An 11,291-nucleotide genomic window follows, 5' to 3' on the forward strand; every position below is an offset into this window, starting at 1 on the left:
TTAAAAAGATTTATAATGTTGCTATTGTACTTTGGATATACAAATAGACGTAGCATGGGCACAGCAGCTGTGTTGGAAAGTCAGTTGTTCTGTTGCCCTACAAGCAATGGATTTTCCATTAATCAAAATGGTCTGCTAAGTTCATCAAATAGAAAAAAAAAAAAGGAAATATCCATGACTTTAAAAATCCATTAACCAGACACAAGTACTTCACCAGTTGCGCATATGCAGTACCATACACTTATTAATATTTTTGTTCCTTGTTATGGGCTGAGTCTTCTAATGATTCCTTCTTTAATTCCTCTACAGATGCAGTTAATGTTCTGTATGGCTCTACACTGGCCCTCAATTTTGCTGGACAATGAGACCTCTGATAAAAATGATATCTGAACACAGGGACAAAAAAACCATTGTAGTACATCTGGAGTAGTAGCATATTTGATAGAAAATCTGTTCTGCTTTTTCAAAAACTCATATGATGTTTTTAGCAACTGCAGATTAAAATTTGTAAAAATGATTTGAGAAACCTATGAGAGGAATAATTATATCTCAAGTATTAAGACAAAATTATCATGTCCGGAAATTTCACCAATAGAAATCTGAATGCAATGCTCAGCTATGGAATTTTAAATTAAGAAGGAGAGAGGTCTCTAGGTTGCATTCATTTTGGTACCTACTTTAGACTGTGACTGAAAAAGAAATACACATTTCTACAGCTGTTAAAACTTGTTCCTGCCACAAAAGGAAGAGGGAGAATCTGTCTTAAAATCTTGTTACTTCCGTGGAAGGTGCAAAGACTGTGAAACATCTGTGTTCCATCTGCATGAAAGGCATTTTATACATCATTATTTTTGAAGATTATTTCTGCTTCAGGGCATAGTAAAGTGTTGCCTTTTCACAATCAGGATAGTATGATGAACTTTTCTTTTTTCCTTTTTTTATTACATAATCACTGAATAGTGAGATTAGTGAGACTGTCCTCAAGAACAATCCTCCTCATCTCAGAGTGGCTGGGGAGCAGGGCAAGCTGGGAGTCAGCCAGGGCAATACCATCCCTGAAGATCAGGTGCCTTCAGGGGCATGGGGACAAGCTAAAACCCAGGGGGATAGCACGCACCATCCAGACACTGCCCATGGAAACACAGAGGAATGTCTGCAGACAGTGTGTGATCTGCTCCTTGAGACTTTATTGATTCAGGAAGGAAGTGCCTCCTGGTATGATTTAGGTAAGCTTAGGTTACTTCTGTACCCCATGCTTGATTGCTTGGTCCTCAAGCTGCTCACACTGGTGGTTTGCTAGACAAGTCTGTTTCTTTCTGACTGCCTGCCAACGTGCCCCAGGCATGGGAAGCCTGTGGGACCAGGGTCTGGCAGCTGTGGAGAGCTATGAGTCACAGCTCTTCCTTCTGCTCCCTGTGGCAGCAATTATGTCTCTTGCATCTGTGCTCGGACTGTGTAGGAGATGGTGGTTTTCATTGGGAGCATGTGCTGTGGCATACTTCTGCCCAGCCACAGGCATGAAAAAGTTCCTTTGTGTCACCACAGTCCTTTTACACAGAAAAGGGAGACAAAGACATTATATTTGGTATATTCTGCTATGCTATAAATAATTATTTATTCATTTATACATTCATCATTTCCTTTACTTTAGAATCTTTACCCTTTTCCAGCTTAATGGAATATTTTATACATTTGAATGGAGTTGCGATTTTTCGTGTAGTTCTAATAAACACTACTGTTGTCCCTAATTGGCAGAGGGCAGTAGTGCATCTGGTAATTAGGACAGACATGTTTATCCAAATTTCATCTGCCTAAATCAGGGGATTATATTCCAATGTGCCTCACTGACACCCAAGAAAGAGAGAAGAAAAAGGCCTTTAAATAGGCTTACACAAATAAAAGCTGTGGAACGCATGTGTTATCTTTCCTCTTAAGTCAAACTGATCTTGGTTTTAATGTTTATCTAGCTTAGTGCAACTCCAGTTACATGAAATCCTGTTTAATTTTAATTCTCTTGTTATACTCACTCACAGAGAAGCTTATCTTAATTTCACTTTGTATTGTGTCAATGATACAAACACCACTTAATGTTTTTCTTCCACAGAAATGCTGATCATGAGCATAGATGAGACTTATTTGTGTTGTAGTCAGTGCCCAATGCAATTGAGGCTCCCATATTTTCTGCAGCAGTACAACTAACCTGAATTGTTTGTTAAGAGTACTGAAGTCTGTAGCCCTACAGTGTTGCAGGCTGGAATTCCTTGTAGCTACAAAAAAGGTTTTTAAAATGGAGGTTGTGTCCTTGAGGTATTTAATTCAATTACATCATGTATTGCCCCTAGCTTTATATTTCTCTTGAATTACATATTGATTATCTAAAGTAGCAGAATAGTTTTGTGTGGAGAAATTGAAGGTTAGATAGATACGGAACAAAGAGAAGTGAACTTGGATATGTTTCAAGGATTGCTTGAGAACGATTTATTCCTGGTGAAAGTGGATAGCACTGAAATAGTTGTTAAGCCTGGTATTTCAAAATTACCAAATTGCTGACAGGGAAGAGACAGTTAATTTGTGTACCAGAGCATCTACAGAGTCATTAACCACAATTTGTTTACCACTTGCTGTGCTTTTGCATTGTGACTTTTTACAAATCCCTCTTTGTAGTGGCAAAATGCTAGCATTGCTTGGTACCTAGCAAAATGAAACTATATTGATCTCAGCCTGGCGCAGTGTGCAATGGAAACTTCTGCAATGGAAATACCTGTTGATTTACACAAGTTCAAACACAAAGTACTAAGTTATCAGCAAGTGTGTGTTACTAACTCATTATTGTTTAAAAAAAAAAACCCAAAACCACTGTGTTTTCTTTCCCTATGATTTATTTATACCTTTTTGTTTTTTATTCTCCTAGCTCTTTGCCATTTTTTCATTTGTGAGTTTTGGCAATTGGCATTTTTTTCTGCTTTATAGAATAGGGAATAGAATTAGTATTTTCCTGTGCAGTTGAACAAGTAGATGAAGTGAAAATAGTTACTTTAAAACCTCTCTGGAGAAAGTCTGACCTCATTCAGCTGCTAACTGCTACATATCTATGCTCCAATTAAAGTTTGATGCTGAATTAGCAGTTAAAGTTGGTGTTGAATATTTTACAGGATTTTCCATTTCATCTTGTAGTAGTAGTATTATTACTGCAAATAACAAAAATGTTACTTATCTTCTGGTCTTTTTTCCCCTCTGTATTTTTTTTTTTGTTCATTAATTTGTTTTTATCAAAAAAGGCAAATCGAATCAATTTTCATTTGTTTCCTTGATTGGGAGAAAAATTCAATGTGGGCTCATAAATCACAGTAATGATTTCATTCAAATTCCAGCTGCAAGACATTATTATTAAAATAGTTTTTCTTAATTAGCAATTGAATTGTTAGAAAAATGTTAATAATAAAATATTTAAAATAATATTTGCAGAACAAAATCCTGGTTTCAAATGCCCTGTACTAACTGCATATTGGAAATTTTTGCCCTGGTCTTGGCTCATCTACAAAAACCTATTGAGAGGTTACTGATGCTCCTTCTGGAGCATCTGCAGCAGATGTTCTAGAAGGACATTCTGAGATGTGTGCCATATGTTTCTGCCAGTTTAACTATAAGCAATTGATAATAGAGGCTGTCCTTTTGTCTGCATAAAAATATTTCCCTCTCTAGGACTGAATTCCCTTCCTTGAGTTCTGAATGAAATCATTATTTTACTCATTTTTGCCTTCTCTTTTCTTCTCTCCTTGTGTCCAGTTATTTTCTCTACTCTCTGATTTTTCGATTGTTGTTGCCTGTGCAACTTTTTCCTCTAATTGCTTCTATCAGTTGCTTAGTCATGTAGGTATAAAACTTCTGAGTTGAACTTTGGTAAAAATAAATTGGTTCCCTACCCTAGAAGGGAAAATTGCAATACTAGATAATGAACATATACTGCCTACTCAGATTTGACATTTCAATTTTTCAAAAAACTTTTTGCCTAATAGAGACAAGGTTGCTCTCACAAAGACTCCTTTGGCAATGGTTACAGTCAAAATGCACATATTGATTAGTATTCTCAACGTAGCCTATTATCTGCTTTGAAGACTGGTTCATTAAAATGTGTCCTGCTTCTACAATACAGAACTTGTGAAGACTACTGAGGCTTTAAAGAGTAATTTCTTAAAGGTTCCTATAGGTCTGTATAAAAGTAGAAAACTTCTCACCACCAAGTTGAGCTTCCTGAGGTATTCCAGGGTTTGCTAAAAGTGATTTTGTTGTTGTCATTTCCATATGTGGCTGTCATGGAAATCTATTCTTTAGGAAAAATAACTTTCCTAGGAATTAATAAGCTCAATTAATGAAAATAACATACAGACACAAACACATGCCCATATATGCACATCCATATATGCACACACCCATAATGAAATTACTCAGTTTTCTTCCTTTTAAACAGGCACTTTTAAATTCTTTGTCTGTATCTTTTACAAGATGTATGTAGATATCCTTATTTGTATTTAAAGAGGACTAAAGCATAGTCCTCTTTACTGTGGTAATTTAAAAATAGCGTGTTAACACTCTACAAGCAAAAAATCTTACTAGGGAAATCAAGTGTCTGAGAGTTGGTCTTGCAATTATAAATGTTACATTTGCAAACCAATAGATGAAATTAAGATAAACTAATTACACAGTAGTTCCTAAATAAATTGCAAGTAATCCAGCAGAGTGGTCAGTATTTCAGATGGGATTTTGGTATCTCTACTCATGGAGAGGCTAGTTCACCAGGGGGTGAAATGGCAACTTTGATGATAAAACCAAGAACTATTGAGAAAAGGATTCAGAACACACAGGTAAGCACTGAATGCTTCTAAAAGCTTTTTTTTTATCCCATATTTCTTACTGAATTATATTCTACTAATTGTCTTATGAATAATTTGAAAGAAGCATTGCTTCCTAGTTTTGATTGTTTCTTTGTTTTTCACAGATGGCAAGTAAAGATGTTACTCGCACAGACAAAACTGATGCAGCCCAAAGGGGTGGCTTTGGAGAAAGATGGTGGAACATAGCTCAGGACTGTAAATTACATTTTCAATTTAACAATTTCTTATAGATTTCAGCAATTTAAAGTATAGTTAAAAATAATGTAAAAAAATATTGTTTTATTCCTATTATGGAACACTCAATTCGCATGAGAAAATACAATTAGCAAAAATGGACTGCTATGTATGATTGCGGCAGTAAACAAATATTTAATTTGAAAACTAAGGAAGCTAAAATGAAAATTTAGAACCATTAAAGACAAATTTGACAAAACAGAATCAAAAGGAAGTACATCACATCGAGAAGAAAATAATATGATATAACTACAGTAGAACAAATGGAAATCATTAATCAGGATGCAATAGAATATAAGATTCTGATAAAAATACATTTTTGTTCTTTTTTAAGAAAAACAAGGATACGTATGCACATATTTTTATGATAGAGTTTTGTTACTACATCAGAGCTAGAGAATTTCTCAAACAGGAATAATTGAAGTGGAATAATTTAAAATCAACTCAGTACTTTCCATATTGTGTTTAAGAATTTGGAGAAGAAGTGCTAGAAGGAATTAAAATTAGTTTCATTGATGTCAAAACCCAACTATTATTAATTGGAATTCCACTAATGAAATTTTTGAAGTGGAATCTTGATATAATCTCAGAGTGCTACTCTAAAATTTTTACCATTGTTTCTTATGATTCCAGGCATAAAAAGCGACAAACTTCTACACAGAGGTAGGGAAGATATTTTGTACTAAAAAAAAAAAAGGTAAATATAAAAAAAGGTATTTCTGTATGGTTGTATATAAAGTTATGAAGTACGGTACTCAGTGTGACACCTGCACAGAGATGTGAAGCAGAAGAAATCTGCTTCTTAGAGAAGCAGAAAAATCAAGGTTTAAGGACAGCTGCTCCAAAAGATGCTAGGATGGAGCATGAGCTCTTCTCAATGCTGCTCTGATGTGTGAGGCTGAGCAGCTGTCCTAAAGGTGATATTACTTACCCAAATGTGTGGAGAGCAACATGTTGACCAGCACCTGGGGAAACCCAAACACAAGGAGTTTGAACAAGTTCCTTCTCCTCTTTCTGTTGAGGACTGTGAAAAACATGCACACCTTTGCTCTTTTTATTCACACACACACAGATGTGTACAATGACTCATTCTGTCTAAAAACCATGTAGAATTACCCCTTAAACAGACCCCAGCTCAAATCCCTGACAGCTGAAAGATGTAGCTTCTCTCCTTCTTGCTGATTGATCCAGATGAAGTTCACTGACAAACCATACTTACATCTGAGCAGATTAACATAGAAACCAGTTAGTGGTGGTGTTAAATTGAAGATAGGGTGCACTGCAGTGACATAGCAAAGGGCTTGGACAAACAAGCAGATTGCCCAGCAGCATGTTTACTCACAAGGCAGACCTCTTTTAAACCCACTCTATCCTATTTTCCTCCCTGATCAATTTTGATTCCTCCCTTTTCTCGGTTGTGGCTCTTCCCATAAACATCCTATAACAGATACTGCTCCTTTTCACAATTTCCTCATAACACACTGGAAGAAGTCTTGCACAGTCCACAAGCCCCTGTGGGACTCACAACAGTCTATTTTCCTCTTCCTTTCCTGATACAAGGATCTTCTGGAAAATCATTTTTATGACCAGGTTTGTGGGGTTTTTAGAGACATCAGATGAGAGCTCTGCACTTTTCTGATGTTTCCTTAATTTCCTGTTCCACAGAGCTTGTGCATCATGTTTTAGTTCATTACTTTTACAGTATTTTTTGGTAAGATTTTAGGCTGAATTACTAATAACCACAGACTCTCTGAAAGCAGAAATACTTCTATTTTGCTTATCTTCACATTAAGGATTACAAAAAAGCTCAGAAAAAAAATATTCCCAAGTACTACAAATACCTAGAGGGATGTATGAAAAAAATAATAGATTTCAATTAGTTGCTAAATAATTAAACATAAGTGGACAAGCCAAGGAATATCAATTAATGATATAAGACAATCAGGGCAGAGCAGTAGTTCTGAAAGGTACACAGAAGCACTGGAAATTACTGTTTTGACCATCTTTCTTTTTTTTTTTTTTTACATATTTTTCCTTCAATGGCACTTCTTTTCTTGCTTCTTTCTTCTAAGTCTGGACTAGTATTTTTTTAAACTGGTACTTTTTGTATTACAAGAATTATGTAGAAGGTTAATTCAAACAAAATAGAAATTGCATTAAAAGAGATTAAAAAAATTCCGGATATTTTTTAGCAAATAACTACAAGACTATATAGGCAGATCACAGGGATTTCACTGCATTTACTTCTTCTCTTTACTGGACTTGATGAATAGCTCTTCATTTTTCATGTTTTTAATGTCAGATATGAGTCAGACACTTAATTCTCCCCCTTGGAGTTGTAGTCCAGATTTTATTCTCACTGAATTTTTTTTCAAGGATTAAATCTTAATTTCCAAGTGTGAGATACATTGTGGAACTGTTTATGGTCTTTAGAAAATACTTTTTTTGATATTGTGGGGGTTTAAAAATATTTTTGTAATTGAAATAGGTATTTTTATTTAACTATGTCCTATCAGTCCTTTTACAAAATGTGCTTCAGAAGGATCCTGATAATTCTGGAGTTTTCCTAAGTATTGATATTTGTTTACTGGCTGTTTTAAAGTAGATTTTCTGATAACACAGTAAACTTACTCCCATTCTTTTATCATAGTTTTCCTAAAAGTTTAATCCTGGAAATCTGCTTGAAAGGTGCACATCACAATCTTGTACCTTTTTCGTATTTTTCAACACTTCAGACATCCCCTTTTTTCCATTGTCTATTTCTTTTCTCTATGCCAAGACTTTTTACTCAGGCAAAGACATTACACTAATTTCTTAGCCCTAGAATTTGGATAATTAGAAAAAGCATTTACATTTGGTTTGGACTTCTTTACTTAGCATTAGTTCTTCTGGTAGGTGAATCTATCAGGTCCATGGAAAGCTACAAGTCTTTCCACCATAAGAATATGCAGTTTGTATGAAGGGGTACTTTTTACTAGATACCTGTTTTAAAAAAATGTAAAAGTAGAATCTTGCAGCTCAAGTAGTAGTGCAGTCTTGCTGGGCAAATTCAGTTTGAGAGGCTTATTTGTGCTCCAAATAATGCTTTATAATGGTTCTTTCGGGCTTTTTAATGAAGACTATTAACAAGTGCCATTTGCCCAAACAAAGTAAAACTATTTTTAATAAATCAATAATTGTAACTTTTCTATTTAATTTTGAACATTCTGCAGCACTGTAAAAACACTGACTTCAATGTAAACTTTAACACCATCTTTGTAGGATTATCTTATTCTTACAAGACCTATTGTCAGAACTCGAAGTGCAATATTAAAACTATTCTGTGTTTCACAACAAAATTTGATACATGTGCCAGTAAATTACATTTTCCATAACAAGTGGAAGAATTCTCTGTTGACAATAAAAATATTGTTGTTATACTTTGATTGCATTCAAAATGTTTTGGCACTAGTTTTATTGAAATGATCACTAGACATGAGTTGCAAAACCATGCCTCACAATAAGTGTGTGAATTTGTATCTTTTCCATATTCCTCATATTCTTTTATAGTGATATATTGAAAATAGACTTTGGATTAAATTAATTCAAAGAAGAGAATTAAAATATTCCAATATAATTGATAGAAGGATTATGAAGTGCCTTTACACGTCTTGATTGAAGCTGTTGGGCTATGTACATGATACTAGAGCTCTCCTCTACCTAAGAATTTAGGAAAGCCATAACTTGACTGTGAATAAGAAAATATTCTTTGTCCTCTTTCCAATGCATTTCTGACTTAATAAGGGTATGTAATAATTGAGAATCCTGGTTCTAAACAGACATAAGCAACTAAGAGCTGAGTACATGGATGTAAACTAGCAAATTTGAAACACTAGGTCAAATTAAATATTTAAATTCTGAATAATACTGTTCAATATATGTATATACAACTTCATGGAGATTTAAATTTTTGCCATTTTCTGACACTTATCCTTATTTAACATATAATAATGTCATAATTTCAGTGTATTCCTTTGTGATTTTAGTGCTGATTAATTTACCTCCCTCACCACTTTTTAATGTAAGTATTCTGTCTGCTGTCATCTGCATTTAGGGCTTGAGCAATTATAGAAATAGATGCCCTATGCCATCCTGGTTTCCTTGTAGCAAATTTATTTAATGCATACGTGATTTTGCAATAATATTGCTTGTTTTCAAGAAAAAAATATATAATCTACCAGAATACTGGAGATGTATGCAGCAAAACTGCTTAATTTAGGTAAGATTCACATTATCATTCTGGTATTGAATTATGTGAAATATGTCTCAACTTTTTTGTACCCTGAAAAAACATATGCTTTCTTGGAACTACTAGTAAGAAACAAAAATACAAACAAAAATATGTGGTTTATATAACAAATATTAACTGAAATAAAGAGTGGCAGAAAAAACACTGGAAAAGCTGTGGTACATATGACAAAAAATATCTAATGAATCTCTGGTTTCACACATTTTTTATTGCTTTATAAAAGATGAAATCTTAAAATACAGTTCAATATTCTCAGTTTGATTACATACTGACCTGGAAAATCTTAAATTATCTATATGGACTCAAAACACTGACAACAAACACCTTTTGTTCTGAAGTTAAAAAATCATGTATCACATTAAATGCAGCAGCAAGCTATTCTCTCCAGTTACTCTCTGCAAGTGATCTGTTAAGAATAGCAAATATGTAAGCTAATTGTGTTTAAAACTATATTTGTTTTCAGTTCCTCAGCATTTCTGAATCATTTTGATGCAAGACCATACAGGTCATTTTTAGAAAGTAAAAGTATCTTTTCCTTACTTTGGTCATTAAAAATGTACTTTACATACATCTGTTCAATAAAAAAGTTTGTTTTCCCCTGTAATCTATGTCTTATTGTATGGAAATATGCATTCACTGTCACAAAATGGGATTCAACTGTATGTAAGAAAAGGTTAAGAAGGATCCAGCCTCTTTTTGCTGTGCAGAATGGTTTGGAAGCTTGGAGATGGAAGCAGAATTGTGCTGGTTTCCACAGAAAGCATAAGATCAAACCACCCTGCTACAACCATTTTAAACTCAGGAGTACAAAAACCAAGGGAAGGAGTCCATGGCTACTCAGAGGTCAGTTGATGCTACATAATTTGCCAGCAGGATGGAAAATTAACATAACAGCAGAGAGAAGCTCTGCAAGAGAAACTGCTCACCACACCTTTCTCATCAGCGCTCCCTACCTCACCCCTCTGAGAGTTATAGTCAATGTCTTGGTTTTCTGCAGCAAAACCCCATACATTTTCCCATTCATAGCAACCTGGGAATGAAAGAATTTGTATTTCTTATCAAAAGATATCTGATAGTCAGAGTTATGCAATGGAAAGCCAGGATGAATATTAATGTTTGTTGTTACTGAGAAACAAAATGTTAACCGGTCAGACACTGAAGCAATTAAAGCAAAAGTATTGATTTCATTATATGGGAAAGGCAAATAATGACATATTGATACTATTTTTCATCCCCATAACCCTTTCTATCTTTGTTCTTGGATTATTTCTTATTAATTATTTTTTTCTAATAAAATAAGCAACTGTTATTTCATTATGAGCATAAGTTAAATACTTTCAACTCTAAAATTTTCCCTAATTATCAAAAGTTTCATAAGACTTCTACCTCTAAAAAGGGCAGACACCTCAAAAGGACAAATTGTGAAAATTTATGTTGAACATTGCATACAATTTTTACTGAAAATCCCCTGACATGACTTGACTCCATTTCCAAACATATATTCAGGAATTGTTAAAGCATTCCAGTTAATAACATTATTGACCTTTTTTTATTTCAAACTCTTGGAGGAAAAACAAAAGAACGGGAGCTAAATATAAAGAAAACATATATAAAAGAATTATTATACTTCCTATATATAGGATTTATGAAATAAATATATGAAATCTAAAGTAAGAAAAGTATCCAACTCGGTGACAATACATAGTGTACACCAAATGTCCTCTAAAATACAAAATCTGCCATCTATTTATGTTTATTTAATACTTGTTTATTCTTGGAGATATCCACCATTCAGCTGGATGAAGTCTGGAGCATAATGCTCCAACTTTGGATGTAACTCCAGTTTTTGCAGAGAATTGAACTTACACAGGACACTT

This window comes from Vidua chalybeata, chromosome Z (genome assembly GCF_026979565.1).
Source record: "Vidua chalybeata isolate OUT-0048 chromosome Z, bVidCha1 merged haplotype, whole genome shotgun sequence".
NCBI classification, from domain to species: domain Eukaryota; kingdom Metazoa; phylum Chordata; class Aves; order Passeriformes; family Viduidae; genus Vidua; species Vidua chalybeata.